We start from the raw sequence: 14,720 nt of genomic DNA on the forward strand, positions 1-14,720 counted from the left end.
AATGTCAGGTGTTATGTTAGATACTGGAGGGATGAGTAGAATAGGGGGAGTCTTAGCTTTAAGGAGGTCAACTGTCTATGAGACATGCATAACACAACAATTATGGAAAAGCAAGGTAAGTATAGGGTCCCAGAGCAGAGGCATCAAAAGGGGTCTCTAGATGGAGGCCTCTCTGGGGACATGTTGAAGAGTGAGTGAAGTTTGACATGAGTTTAGATTAAGAAATAGGAATTCAGTGAATTAAAAGGGGGCAGTAAGGGTGAGAAGGAAAAGATACCAAAGACAGTTATGAAGGATGCTAACGCCTAGAAAACAAGGGTGTCATTTTAAGGCTGTAAGAAACCAAACATGTAGGAACTAGTGGGTGATGAGGCTAAAGGCAGAGGATGGCAAAGGAAAGCCTTGCATGTCACCCGGGGGTCTGACTCTTCTCTCAAACACCATGAGCAGAGAGCAGGCATGAGTACATTTGGCTCCTAGAAGGACAGCTCTGGAGGGCTGTGGAGGGCAGATCAGAAGGGACTGAGACTGGAGTGATCAGACCTGCTGGGAGACCACTGCAGGGACCCAACAGGGCTGCAGCGAGCCTGGAGGGATGGGGGGTGCGGCCCCTCACGTCACCAGGACTCCCACGTTTGCCATGTCCTCTCACCACGATGCATGCTCATTTCTACATCTGGATCTTCAATCTCTCCTCCATCTGAAATGCTCTCTCTCCTCCCCTCTTCTGTCCAAAAATGATCACTTTGAGGACTTGCTCTAAGTTTCCCCTTTCCTAAGAAGCTGTCCTTAATTACAAGTTCTCAACAATGTTCCCATTTTTTAAATTCTGTAATACAACATACACTAAATACCTTGGCCGAATTACATTACAGCTTGCAGATCATTTCATGTATACAGAAGAGCCCCAGACCGTACAATTCTTTGTATTTCCTTCAATACCTACCACAAATACCTTGCACACGGCATGTCAGCTCATGTCCAAGAAGCATCCTTTATAAGCTATGAACTTTTATCAGCTCAGCTATCCCTTTAGAGCAGGAGTCCCCAACCCCCAGGCTGCAGACCAGTACCAGTCTGCGGCCTGTTAGGAACCGGGTCGCACAGCAGGAGGTGAGTGGTGGGCGAGCGAGCGAAGCTTCATCTGCCTCTCCCCATCGCTCCCCATCACTCACATTACTGCCTAAACCCCCCACCCCGTCCATGGAAAAATTGTCTTCCACGAAACCAGCCCCTGGTACCAAAAAGGTTGGGTACCGCTGCTTTAGAGCAGCTGCTTGAACTGTTTGCCCTTCTCCACAGGTCATCAACAATGTTGCCCAGCACAAAGGGATTTTACACCCGCTAAAGCTCAGTAGAACAAAGACACAACTTCATTTCAGCTGCAAGTCCTACTGCCCCAGAGAAAAGCAAAAACAATGTGTGACCTCTAATGCTTTTCTGACATTCTCACCTCAAATTGTAACTGCTTTCCAGATGCCTGCTGGTTTTCACTCTTAAAACTGACAAACCAATTTCTCTTTTTTCTTTACTTCTAAAATTAAAATGTCTAATCTTTTTCCTCTGAGCTAGGTGGAGTTTCCATAAAATGAAAATGTATTTTTCAGAAAAACCCTGTCTTCCCCGTAAAGCATCACGGTGAACACCTTCCAAAAATGTCACCATTTCCCAAGTCGGTGCCTCCATGGGGGTTTCACTGTGTCTCCCCGCTTCCCGACTACTCCTCCGTCACTGTGCCAAAGTGTTTGTCATGGCACCTAAGAACGTTCACAGTCTGAGGCAAACTTCAAGGAAGACTAACCTGTAATTTTGGACTGCAACCAAGTCTTTTCCCTCCCCTTTAATCCCTCTTTTTCTTACTCCGGTCTGTATTTTAGTTGTTTACTCACCTTGGAAATTGTTGTGTGCTGGGTTTATAATTCACATGTGAATTCATATCACTTTTTGTCTTAGAGTTCAGAAGAAACATACGTTTACCCCAACCTTTGATATGTCTAATACATTCTCATGCAATTTGAGTGGTTTGTTTCTGTGTCTCCATCACTATTCCTTCAGAACTATGTTCCCCACAACTCTCTTTTGATCTGACCAATTCTGTTTTACTCTCTGAACTTGCCTCTGCCAAGACACAGGTGAGTAACCCTCAAGTGCCGTCAACCAGGCCACCCCACTTCGTTCATACGCATTCCTTTCATTCGTTCCTAAATAAACATGTTTCTGAAACTAACAATAAATTGTAGTGAGTCGCCATTGTATAAAGAGCACTAGAAAAGATACTCTGAAAGGAGGACCAATAGAAAAGAATACTCAATTCCTCAATTAAGTTTGTAACCCTATTAGGCATTGAGAGGACCCAGGAGGACTGATCAGAGCATGATCCTGGGGGAAGAGTTTTAAGCCAATTTCGAAGGAGGTTAAAACTGGACTGAAATAGGATTTTGCCACTTACCTCAAATCATACACTTTTTTCTGACACTTGAGAATTTATTTGCATACAACATGTGTGGTAAGAGAGTGTTGATCTTGATTAATTTCTTTTCATTATCCAACACTCTGTAATAGACGTGGCTGTTCTCAATTAATCCATACCGGAATGTGTAGGAAGACCCAACTTTCAATTGCTTGATGTACCAATTCCTACCCAAAGCTAGAGTTTTCAAAGATCAAATTCTATTCTATTTACCTTTCAACTAGTACATTTACATCAGAAAGGTGTTGAGAGCTTTAGGAAAATACTTTGAAGCACACATTTTATATATAATTTCAAAATTATTAATTATTATTAATTTAAAATAATTTATATAATTTTAAAATAAGTTAAAAACTGGGTGGTAACCAGTTTAGCTACCATATATTAATTTTTAACATAGAAGTAAACGTTTCTAGAGAATGTAGTTGATATTTGGCTATTTATATATTGTAGAATGCAAAAGGATTTACAGTTTAAATAGTATTTCAAATGCCAAAGAATAAAAAACAGACTTGAGACAGTCCTGTTTCCGTTTTGTGAAATAACTCTTTAGGTAGAGCAGATTTTAGAGCATATTATTTGAAATTAATCAGTAAGTGAGGTCTAAAGAAAGCAGTTTTGTTTTACAACTTCCTGATCCCACGGGACCATGGGTGACAGTGCTCGGGGGAGGCCGCGTGTCTCACTCCACGGGCGAAGAGTATCCCCGCACCTTCCACTCCTCCCAGCTGAGAAAAGGCTTTAGGAATCATGTTTTTTGTCTAGGGATATGGAGCTCTCAGAATTATTCACTACAAGGAGAGAACAAAAGACAAAACCAATTCCATAAATTCGAGCGTGCTTGGATGGAGAGAACAGGTGCCTGGACGCGTACCTAAAGAAAACCGAGAGTGCAGGATGTGCTTCATCTCTGCAGAGGGCCCCACCCTCTGGGTGCCTCACGTTCATCAGTCACACAGCAAACCCCCCGGAAGCCCCCCCCACTTCCTCTGCAGGGGCAGCTTACAGACAGAGAGACTGCTGTCTAGTAACTAAGAAGCAAGGCATTCGGAGGAGCTTCAAGATGGCGGAAGAGTAAGACATGGAGATCACCCTCCTCCTCACAGATACATCAGAAATACATCTACATGGGGAACAGCTCCTATAGAACACCCACTGAACACTGGCAGAAGACCTCAGACCTCACAAAAGGCAAGAAACTCCACACGTACCTGGGTAGGGCAAAAGAAAAAAGAAAAAACAGAGACAAAAGTATAGGGATGGGACCTGCACCAGTGGGAGGGAGCAGTGAAGGAGGAAAGGTGTCCACACACTAGGAAGCCCCTTCACGGGTGGAGGCTGTGGGTGGCGGAGGGGGGGAGCTTTGGACCCATGGAGGAGCGCGCAGCCACAGGTGTGCGGAGGACAAAGTGGAGAGGTTCCCGCACAGAGGATCGGTGCCGACCAGCACTCACCAGCCCGAGAGGCTTGTCTGCTCACCCGCCGGGGTGGGCAGGGGCTGGGAGCTGAGGCTCGGGCTTCGGTCGGATCCCAGGGAGAGGACTGGGGGTGGCTGCGCGAACACAGCCTGAAGAGGCTAGTGCACCACGGCTAGCTGGGAGGGAGTCCAGGAAAAGGTCTGGAGCTGCCGAAGAGGCAAGAGACCATTGTTTCGGGGTGCATGAGGAGAAGGGATTCAGAGCACCGCCTAAATGAGCTCCAGAGACAGGCGCGAGCCGCAGCAATCAGCGCGGACCCCAGAGACGGGCATGAGAAGCTAAGACCGCTGCTGCCACCACCAAGAAGCTTGTGTGCGAGCACAGGTCACTCTCCACACCGCCCCTCCTGGGAGTCTGTGCAGCCCGCCACTGCTAGGGTCCCGTGATCCAGGGACAACTTCCCCAGGAGAACGCACGGTGCACCTCAGGCTGGTGCAATGTCACACTGGCCTCTGCTGCCGCAGGCTCTCCCCGTATCCGTGCCCCTCCCTTCCCCCGGCCGGAGTGAACCAGAGCCCCGGAATCAGCTGCTCCTTTAACCCTGTCCTGTCTGAGCGAAGAGACGCCCTCAGGCCACCTACACACAGAGGCGGGTCCAAATCCAAAGCTGAATCCCAGGAGCTGTGTGAACAAAGAAGAGAAAGGGAAATCTCTCCCAGCAGCCTCAGGAGAAGCAGATTAAATCTCCACAATCAACTTGATGTACCCTGCATCTGTGGAATACCAGAATAAACAACGAATCATCCCAAATTGAGGAGGTGGACTTTGGGAGCAAAGATATATATATTTTTCCCTTTTTCTCTATTTGTGAGTGTGTATGTGTGTGCTTCTGTGTGTGATTTTGTCTGTATAGCTTTGCTTTTACCATTTTTCTTAGGGTTCTATCCATCTGTTTTTGGTTTTTTTTTAACTTAAAAAATTTTTTTCTTAATAATTATTTTTTTACTTTTTATTTTAATAACTTTATTATATTTTATTTTACTTTATTTTTCTGTTTTACTTTATCTTCTTTCTTTCATTCTTTCTATTTTTTCTCCCTTTTATTCTGAGCCATGTGGATGAAAGGCTCTTGGTGCTCAAGCCAGGTGTCAGGGCTGTGTCTCTGAGGTGGGAGAGCCAACTGGTCCACAAGAGACCTCCCAGCTCCACATAATATCAAATGGTGAAAATCTCCCAGAGATCTCCATCTCAACAACAAGACCCAGCTTCACTCAACGACCAGAAAGCTACAGTGCTGGACACCCTATGCCAAACAACTAGCAAGACAGGAACACAACCCCATCCATTAGCACAGAGGCAGCCTAAAATCATAATAAGGCCACAGACACCCCAAAACACACCACAAGACATGGACCTATGCACCAGAAAGACAAGATCCAGCCTCATCCAGCAGAACACAGGCACTAGTCCCCTCCACCAGGAAGCCTACACAACCCACTGAACCAACCTTAGCCACTTGGGACACACACCAAAAACAAAGGGAACTACGAACCTGCAGCCTGCAAGAAGGAAACCCCAAACACAGTAAGTTAAGCAAAATGAGAAGACAGAGAAACAGCAGTTGAAGGAGCAAGGTAAAAACCCACCAGACCTAACAAATGAAGAGGAAATAGGCAGTCTACTTGAAAAAGAATTCAGAATAATGATAGTAAAGATGATCCAAAATCTTGGAAATAGAATAGAGAAAATACAAGAAACGTATAACAAGGACCTAGAAGAATTAAAGAGCAAACAAACAATGATGAACAACACAATAAATGAAATTAGAAATTCTCTACAAGGGATCAATAGCAGAATAACTGAGGCAAAAGAACGGATAGGTGACCTGGAAGATAAAATAGTGGAAGAAACTACTGCAGAGCAGAATAAAGAAAAAAGAATGAAAAGAACTGAGGACAGTCTCAGAGACCTCTGGGACAACATTAAACGCACCAACATTCGAATTATAGGGGTCCCAGAAGAAGAAGAGAAAAAGAAAGGGACTGAGAAAATATTTGAAGAGATTATAGTTGAAAACTTCCCTAATATGGGAAAGGAAATAGTCAATCAAGTCCAGGAAGCACAGAGAGTCCCATACAGGATTAATGCAAGGAGCAACACGCCAAGACACATGTTAATCAAACTATCAAAAATTAAATACAAAGAAAAAATATTAAAAGCAGCAAGGGAAAAACAACAAATAACACACAAGGGAATCCCCATAAGGTTAACAGCTGAACTTTCAGCAGAAACTCTGCAAGCCAGAAGGGAGTGGCAGGACATATTTAAAGTGATGAAGGAGAAAAACCTACAACCAAGATTACTCTACCCAGCAAGGATCTCATTCAGATTTGATGGAGAAATTAAAACCTTTACTGACAAGCAAGAGCTAAGAGAATTCAGCACCACCAAACCAGCTTTACAACAAATGCTAAAGGAACTTCTCTAAGTGGGAAACACAAGAGAAGGAAAAGACCTACAATAACAAACCCAAAACATTTAAGAAAATGGGAATAGAAACATACATATAGATAATTACCTAAATGTAAATGGATTAAATGCTCCAACCAAAAGATGTAGACTGGCTGAATGGATACAAAAACAATACCCGTATATATGCTGTCTACAAGAGACCCACTTCAGACCTAGGGACACATACAGACTGAAAGTGAGGGGATGGAAAAAGATATTCCATGCAAATGGAAATCAAAAGAAAGCTGGAGTAGCAATTCTCATATCAGACAAAATAGACATTAAAATAAAGACTATTACAAGAGACAAAGAAGGACACTATATAATGATCAAGGGATTGATCCAAGAAGAAGTTATAACAATTGTAAATATTTATGCACCCAATATAGGAGCACCTCAATACATAAGGCAAATACTAACAGCCATAAAAGGGGAAATCGACAGTATCACAATCATTGTAGGGGACTTTAACACCCCACTTTCACCAATGGACAGATCATCCAAAATGAAAATAAATAAGGAAACACAAGCTTTAAATGTTACATTAAACAAGATGGACTTAATTGATATTTATAGGACATTCCATCCAAAAACAACAGAATACATATTCTTCTCACATGCTCATTGAACATTCTCCAGGATAGATCTTATCTTGGGTCACAAATCAAGCTTTGGTAAATTTAAGAAAATTGAAATTGTATCAAGTATCCTTTCTAACAACAACGCTATGAAACTAGATATCAATTACAGGAAAAAACCTGTAAAAAATACAAGCACATGGATGCTAAACAATACACTACTTAATAACCAAGAAATCACTGAATATATCGAAGAGGAAATCAAAAAATACTTAGAAACAAATGACAATGAAAACACGAAGACCCCAAAGGTATGGGATGCAGCAAAAGCAGTTCTAAGAGGGAAGTTTATAGCAATACAATCCTACCTTAAGAAATAAGAAACATCTCAAATAAACAACCTAACCTTACACCTAAAGCAATTAGAGAAAGAAGAACAAAAAAACCCAAAGTTAGTAGAAGGAAAGAAATCAAAATGATCAGATCAGAAATAAATGAAAAAGAAATGAGGGAAATGATAACAAAGATCAATAAAACTAAAACCTGGTTCTTTGCAAAGATAAACAAAATTGATAAACCATTAGCCAGACTCATCAAGAAAAAAAGGGAGAAGACTCAAATCAATAGAATTAGTAATGAAAAAGGAGAACAATTGACACTGCAGAAATACAAAGGATCATGAGAGATTACTACAAGCAACTATATGCCCAATAAAATGGACAACCTGGAAGAAATGGACAAATTCTTAGAAATGCACAACTTTCCTAGACTGAACCAGGAAGAAATAGAAAATATAAACAGACCAATCACAAGCACTGAAATTGAAACTGTTATTAAAAATCTTCCAACGAACAAAAGTCCAGGACCAGATGGTTTCACAGACAAATTCTATCAAACATTTAGAGATGTGCTAACACCTATCCTTCTCAAACTCTTCCAAAATATAGCAGAGGGAGGAACACTCCCAAACTCATTCTACAAGGCCACCATCACCCTGATACCAAAACCAGACAAAGATGTCACAAAGAAAGAAAACTACAGGCCAATATCACTGATGAACAGAGATGCAAAAATCCTCAACAAAATACCAAGAAATAGAATCCGACAGCACATTAAAAGGATCATACACCGTGATCAAGTGGGGTTTATACCAGGAATGCAAGGATTCTTCAATATACGCAAATCAACAAATGTGATACACCATATTAACAAATTAAGGAGAAAAACCATATGATCATCTCAATCAATGCAGAGAAAGCTTTCAACAAAATTCAACATCCATTTATGATAAAAACCTTGCAGAAAGTAGGCATAGAGGGAAGTTTCCTCAACATAGTAAAGGCCATATATAACAAACCCACAGCCAACATCGTCCTCAATGGTGAAAAACTGAAACCATTTCCACTAAGATCAGGAAGAAGACAAGGTTGTCCACTCTCACCACTATTATTCAACATAGTTTTGGAAGTTTTAGCCACAGCAATCAGAGAAGAAAAAGAAATAAAAGGAATCCAAATAGGAAAATAAGAAGTAAAGCTGTCACTGTTTGCAGATGACATAAGAATTGCATATGACATGACATACATAGAGAATCCTAAAGATGCTACCAGAACACTACTAGAGCTAATCAATGAATTTGGTAAAGTAGCAGGATACAAAATTAAGGCACAGAAATCTCTAGCATTCCTATACACTAATGATGAAAAATCTGAAAGTGAAATTAAGAAAACACTCCCATTTACCATTGCAACAAAAAGAATAAAATATCTAGGAATAAACCTACCTAAGGAGACAAAAGTCCTGCATGCAGAAAATTATAAGACACTGATGAAAGAAATTAAAGATGATACAAATAGATGGAGAGATATACCATGTTCTTAGATCGGAAGAATCAACATTGTGAAAATGACTATACTACCCAAAGCAATCTACAGATTCAATGCAATCCCTATCAAACTACCACTGGCATTTTTCACAGAACTAGAACAAAAAATTTCACTATTTGCATGGAAACGCAAAAGACTCTGAATAGCCAAAGCAATCTTGAGAAAGAAAAACGGAGCTGGAGGAATCAGGCTCCCTGACTTCAGACTATATTACAAAGCTACAGTAATCAAGACAGTTTGGTACTGGCACAAAAACAAAAATATAGATCAATGGAACAGGATAGAAAGCCCAGAGATAAACCCACGCACATATGGTCACCTTATCTTTGATAAAGGAGGCAAGAATATACAGTGGAGAAAAGACAGCCTCTTCAATAAGTGGTGCTGGGAAAAGTGGACAGGTACATGTAAAAGTATGAAATTAGAACACTCCTTAACACCAAACACAAAAATAAACTCAAAATGGATTAAAGACTTAAATGTAAGGCCAGACACTATCAAACTCTTAGAGGAAAACATAGGCAGAACACTCTATGACATAAATCACAGCAAGATCCTTTTTGACCCAGCTCCTAGAGAACTGGAAATAAAAACAAAAATAAACAAATGGGACCTAATGAAACTTAAAATCCTTTGCACAGCAAAGGAAACCATAAACAAGAACAAAAGACAACCCTCAGAATGGGAGAAAATATTTGCAAATGAAGCAACTGACAAAGGATTAATCTCCAAGATTTACAAGCAGCTCATTCAGCTCAATAACAAAAAAACAAACAACCCAATCCAAAAATGGGCAGAAGACCTAAATAGACATTTCTCCAAAGAAGATATACAGATTGCCTACAAACACATGAAAGAATGCTCAACATCATTAATCATTAGAGAAATACAAATCAAAACTACAATGAGATATCATCTCACACCAGTCAGAATGGCCACCATCAAATAATCTACAAACAATAAAAGCTGGAGAGGGTGTGGAGAAAAGGGAACCCTCTTGCACTGTTGGTGGGAATGTAAATTGATACAGCCACTATGGAGAAAACTATGGAGGTTCCTTAAAAAACTAAAAATAGAACTACCATACGACCCAGCAATCCCACTACTGGGCATATACCCTGAGAAAACCATAATTCAAAAAGAGTCATGTACCAAAATGTTCATTGCAGCTCTATTTACAATAGCCAGGACATGTACACAACCTAAGTGTCCATCATTGGATGAATGGATAAAGAAGATGTGGCACATATATACAATGGAATATTACTCAGCCATAAAAAGAAATGAAATTGAATTACTTGTAGTGAGGTGGATGGGCCTAGAGTCTGTCATACAGAGTGAAGTAAGCCAGAAAGAGAAAAACAAATACCATATGCTAACACATATATATGGAATCTAAAAAAAAAAAAAAAGGTCATGAAGAACCTAGGGGCAAGACGGGAATAAAGACACAGACCTACTAGAGAATGGACTTGAGGATATGGGGAGAGGAAGGGTAAACTGGGACAAAGTGAGAGAGTGGCATGGACATACATACACTACCAAACATAAAATAGATAGCTAGTGGGAAGCAGCCACATAGCACAGGGAGATCAGCGTGGTGCCTTGTGACCACCTTCAGGGATGAGATAGGGCTGGTGGGAGGGAGGGAGATGCAAGAAGCAAGTGATATGGGAACATATGTATATGTATAACTGATTCACTTTGTTATAAAGCAGAAAATAACACACCATTGTAATGCAATTATACTCCAATAAAGATGTTTAATAAAAAAAAAAAGAAGCAAGGCACTCTGTGAAAAACAGAACTGTACTTTTTTTTAAAGAGTAGTGAAGCACTAAAGTTAGTAAAATCGACACAATTTAACACAAAGTTAAACATGTGTCTGTGATGTAATCAGCTTCAATCTATGCCTCTAAAACATATCTTGACATCAGTCTCTTATAAATGGTATAAATACAGTAGAATAACTTAAAATAAACTTCTCACCTCATCTATTTGATGATTTTGGCATGAGATGGTATTAAATAGCCGCAGGGTGATTACACGTGCAAAAGTCTAATTTTTGTCATAGTGGAGATAACAGGAAGTATAAAGTCAAACAGACCTATGTTCATACCATGGCTCTTACCCTTTATCAATTTTTGACCTGAAGCAAGTTAACTCCTATAAACATCATTTTCTTATCAGTTAAATATGAATTATAATAGTTACTTTAAAGGGTTATTATAAGAATTGCATAAGATAATGCAGTAAAAGAACAGGTGCACAGTACATAGGTAATTAATTCTAGTTTCCTGAATCCCTTTTGTGGTGGTTACTTTAGGCTCTTATGAAAGAGACACACATCATCTCAGAAATGAACCGGTCCCTAAGTAAACTTACGATTGATAAAGAGTCACTGATTCCAAGAGTACATGATGTCATTACTGAGTGCTCGGCTTCAACTGCTTCCCAATAATGTTACCACCCATTAATTTATTATATTTTCTAGCTTCTAGACACTTCACTGGCAACAAGGAAATGAGAAGGTGTGAAATTTAAATCAATCTATTTCCCCCTTGAGTTTCCAAGCTGTAATCTCAGGTGTTTTAAAATTACCCAGTTCATCAGGTTTTCCACTTATTATTGGTTCAGAGCTCAAGAAACATAGAAAATCATTATAATTTTACACACATGAATATCTACTTTGAATTATTCCAGCTGGAATCTTAATACACAGAGCAATGCTGCTGGTGTTTGGTCACCATTGATAGTATAGAATACTTTTTGTCCAGGTTTTCTTTGGCGTTATCAATATAACAGAGAATTCAGTAATATATGCCCTGGAAATACGAACTAGAAAAATCTAACATATTATCCCATATCACAACTTAGTCATGCTAAAAAATGTGTTGCAAAAATAATGAGAAGATATTCTGAGGGCACTATTTTTCTTAATTATTTCTCTTAACCTCTTTTTATTTTTCTTCATTGTATTCACTACTGGCTAATCATGACACAGTTAATGAACTACCAGCTAAGTCCACCAGGGCTCTGCAAGTGCCCCAGCCTGACGGAAGTCTCTGCTCTAAAAAACAAAACAAAACAAACAAAACAAACAAAACAAACAACAAAAAAAAAGAAGAAGCTGGAAAAACCTGTTTTATGACATTATCCTTAAGAGCAACTTTACTCTTATGAAAGTGACCAGTCTAGCTATATTTCTGAAAAGCACCAGATAATCTATAAAATGAAGTTCTCAACCAATTTATTTCCTTATTTATCCTCCAAGAGAAGCAAACTTTCATGTATGATGCAGGGCTGCTTCTTTTGAAAAGGGAAGTCATTTTATACTTGGAAAAGTTCTCAAAAATCATCAGATTCTTTGATTTTACAGAGAAGAACACTGTGTCCCAGATAGCCTGAGTATGTTGTCACAAACTGACTAGAAACTGACCTGGGCCTGGAACCGAGGAAGCAGCCATCTCATTTTCTACTCAGACCCCACTCCAGAAAACACGCTTCTTGGTGGTAATTTCTAACACTAAGGTATTTTCAAAGGTAGAGTTGAGGAATGTATAAATAAATTTTAAAAATGGTTTTATACCCCAAAGAGCAATTGCTAACCACAATTACTATTCCGTATAAGTGTTTCCTATTTTTGCAGGAAGTGCATTTTGGTGCAAGAAACAAAGGCTTTAATGTGGCTTCTTTAGTAACAGAATAAGAAAGTTTCTGTGGAAATTAAACACACACTAACTAATGTTTCACCCACCAAAGCAACTTAAGAATATTATTTGGTTTTAGAAAAGCCCTGGCACATCTTTAAAAAAATCATATCCACGTGATTATTAGTGCAACTAGGCCCATTCCGTGCAACAGTAGCTGCTGTTTCCTGCTGAAGCCAGCACTTGTGGGCCCAGCTCTCCAGCAGGACATGGAACAATATGGATGCTGAGGAGTTTGTGCCCAGTGCCACTTCCAGGCTGATTTCCTTCACAAAGTCTGAATGGAAGAAAACCCCCTCCCACCTGACTGGAGTCCCCTGCAGGCTGAGAAACACGGCCGCCTAGCTGGCTGGGCAGATGGAAAGATAAAGCAGAGGCAAATAAGAGAGAAAGGGATCTGATACCCTAATTAAATCTTCTTACCTGTTGAGCAGTATCTGAACATTTTTTCAGAGTTTCTAAAACAGCAGATTGAGACTCTGGGCTGAAAAGGAAGAAGACAGGCAATATGTTAAAGAGAAAATTTTCCCATTTCTTCGATTGCAAAATGAAACTAACTATAATATACCTTCAGCCGTAATAAGCACACAAACACCCAGGCTACCTTTCAGTTATACCTCCGTGTTACGAGGACATGATTGCTTTTGAGTACATGTAACACACAAAATGACACACTCATGTCATTAGGCATTTTTTAAATTAGCTCTACCCCCTTCTTTACACATCAGTCATGATAATTTGTCTCAATAGCTAGTTTCTACTTTGTTCCAGGAAGTATCTGCCAAGACATTCACAGTTCATATTATTCACTTAAGTCTGTACAGTGACAGAAGCCAACTCCCCAGTCTGGAAAGGTGGGATCTTGGATGCCTTACCTGACTATTGACAACTGACCTTCCACTTTCAGTGAGAGGTAATGAGTGCTCACCAAGAGGCAATGAGTAATTGTCATTTGAGAACCTACAGGACTGAAAATTCTTCATGCTGGAAAACCTAAGGGATAACCAAGGCCATGTTTTCTTTTGTTTTTTAAGGTAGGGGATACTTTCTTCTAAGTGAAGCTTGCACGGGAGTTACATAAAAACCTAAGAAAACCTCCAGGAACCCCCAGCACTCTGTGGATAGGAGTCTGAGAACGACTCCCCTTGCCCATCCTGGGCATCTGCAGTGAGGAACCGAGGACCTGACACAGCGGCTGGTGGCGATACAAAGACGAATCTGTCTCCTGACCTTCACTCTGCTCCCTGCCCTCAACTGGCATGCAGACCAGACACCTGACAGCACACAGCTGTCGCTCTGGGGATACTTCAGACCTTCCCAGTTCAGCAGCATTTTAGTTCATGTATGTGACAACGCATAGAAAAAATAAAAGGCATTCGTGGTTTAAATCGTACAACATATTGCTAAACTACATAGAAAGTTCTCATTTCACTTGGATTAAAGCGTCGTCTCCACCTGGGCCCACGGACCTCCTTCCACCTGCCCATACCCCTACCTCTCTGGCTCGACACCCGCTCACAGGGCTCCGGCCACACTGGCCTTCCTGCCACCCTGTATCACGCCAGTCCCGCTCCGGCCACAAGATCTCCCACGGAGTCAGGGGGAGAATGTCTGCCCCCGCCCCCACCCGCTCCCGGGAGCACCCCCGTGGCCCCGCCCCCACCCGCTCCCGGCAGCCCCCCGTTCCCTCTCTCTCTCCACAGCACAGATTCTCTAAGGAAAGCCTGCAGAATTCACTTGTTTGCCGACCTCACTCTCACCTCGACTAAGTCAAACGCTGTGAAGAGAGAGAATTTGTAGATTCTTCCTTAATGAGTCCCCAGCATCCACAACAGTGCCTGGCGCACCACAGATGTTAAAAATATGTGTTGAGTAGTTGTGGGAGGGGATGAAATGAGAGATCAAAGAATGAAGAAACCATGGAAGCAAAGCAGCAGCCCCAGGAAAGTGGGCACTGGGCAGTCATTAGGCCTGCACCTGAGCTCAGAGAGCATCTTTCAGAACAAAATCACTGAGAACAGCATGACGTAATCACTCACCAACACGTGTCACTGTGGCAACAGAATATTAACACTGCAGGCATTTTCCCAAATACTGCATTTCACTAAGTTAATCAAAACATTTGTCTCTTATCCTGACAAATTTCT

At 40.9% G+C, this 14,720-nt stretch overlaps 1 pseudogene; it reads right to left on the minus strand.

Moving 5' to 3' along the window:
- The window catches only part of LOC133102252 (formin-2-like), a 40,958-nt pseudogene that overhangs the window by 13,633 nt on the left and 12,605 nt on the right, over positions 1 to 14,720 (minus strand).

This window comes from Eubalaena glacialis, chromosome 12 (genome assembly GCF_028564815.1).
Source record: "Eubalaena glacialis isolate mEubGla1 chromosome 12, mEubGla1.1.hap2.+ XY, whole genome shotgun sequence".
NCBI classification, from domain to species: domain Eukaryota; kingdom Metazoa; phylum Chordata; class Mammalia; order Artiodactyla; family Balaenidae; genus Eubalaena; species Eubalaena glacialis.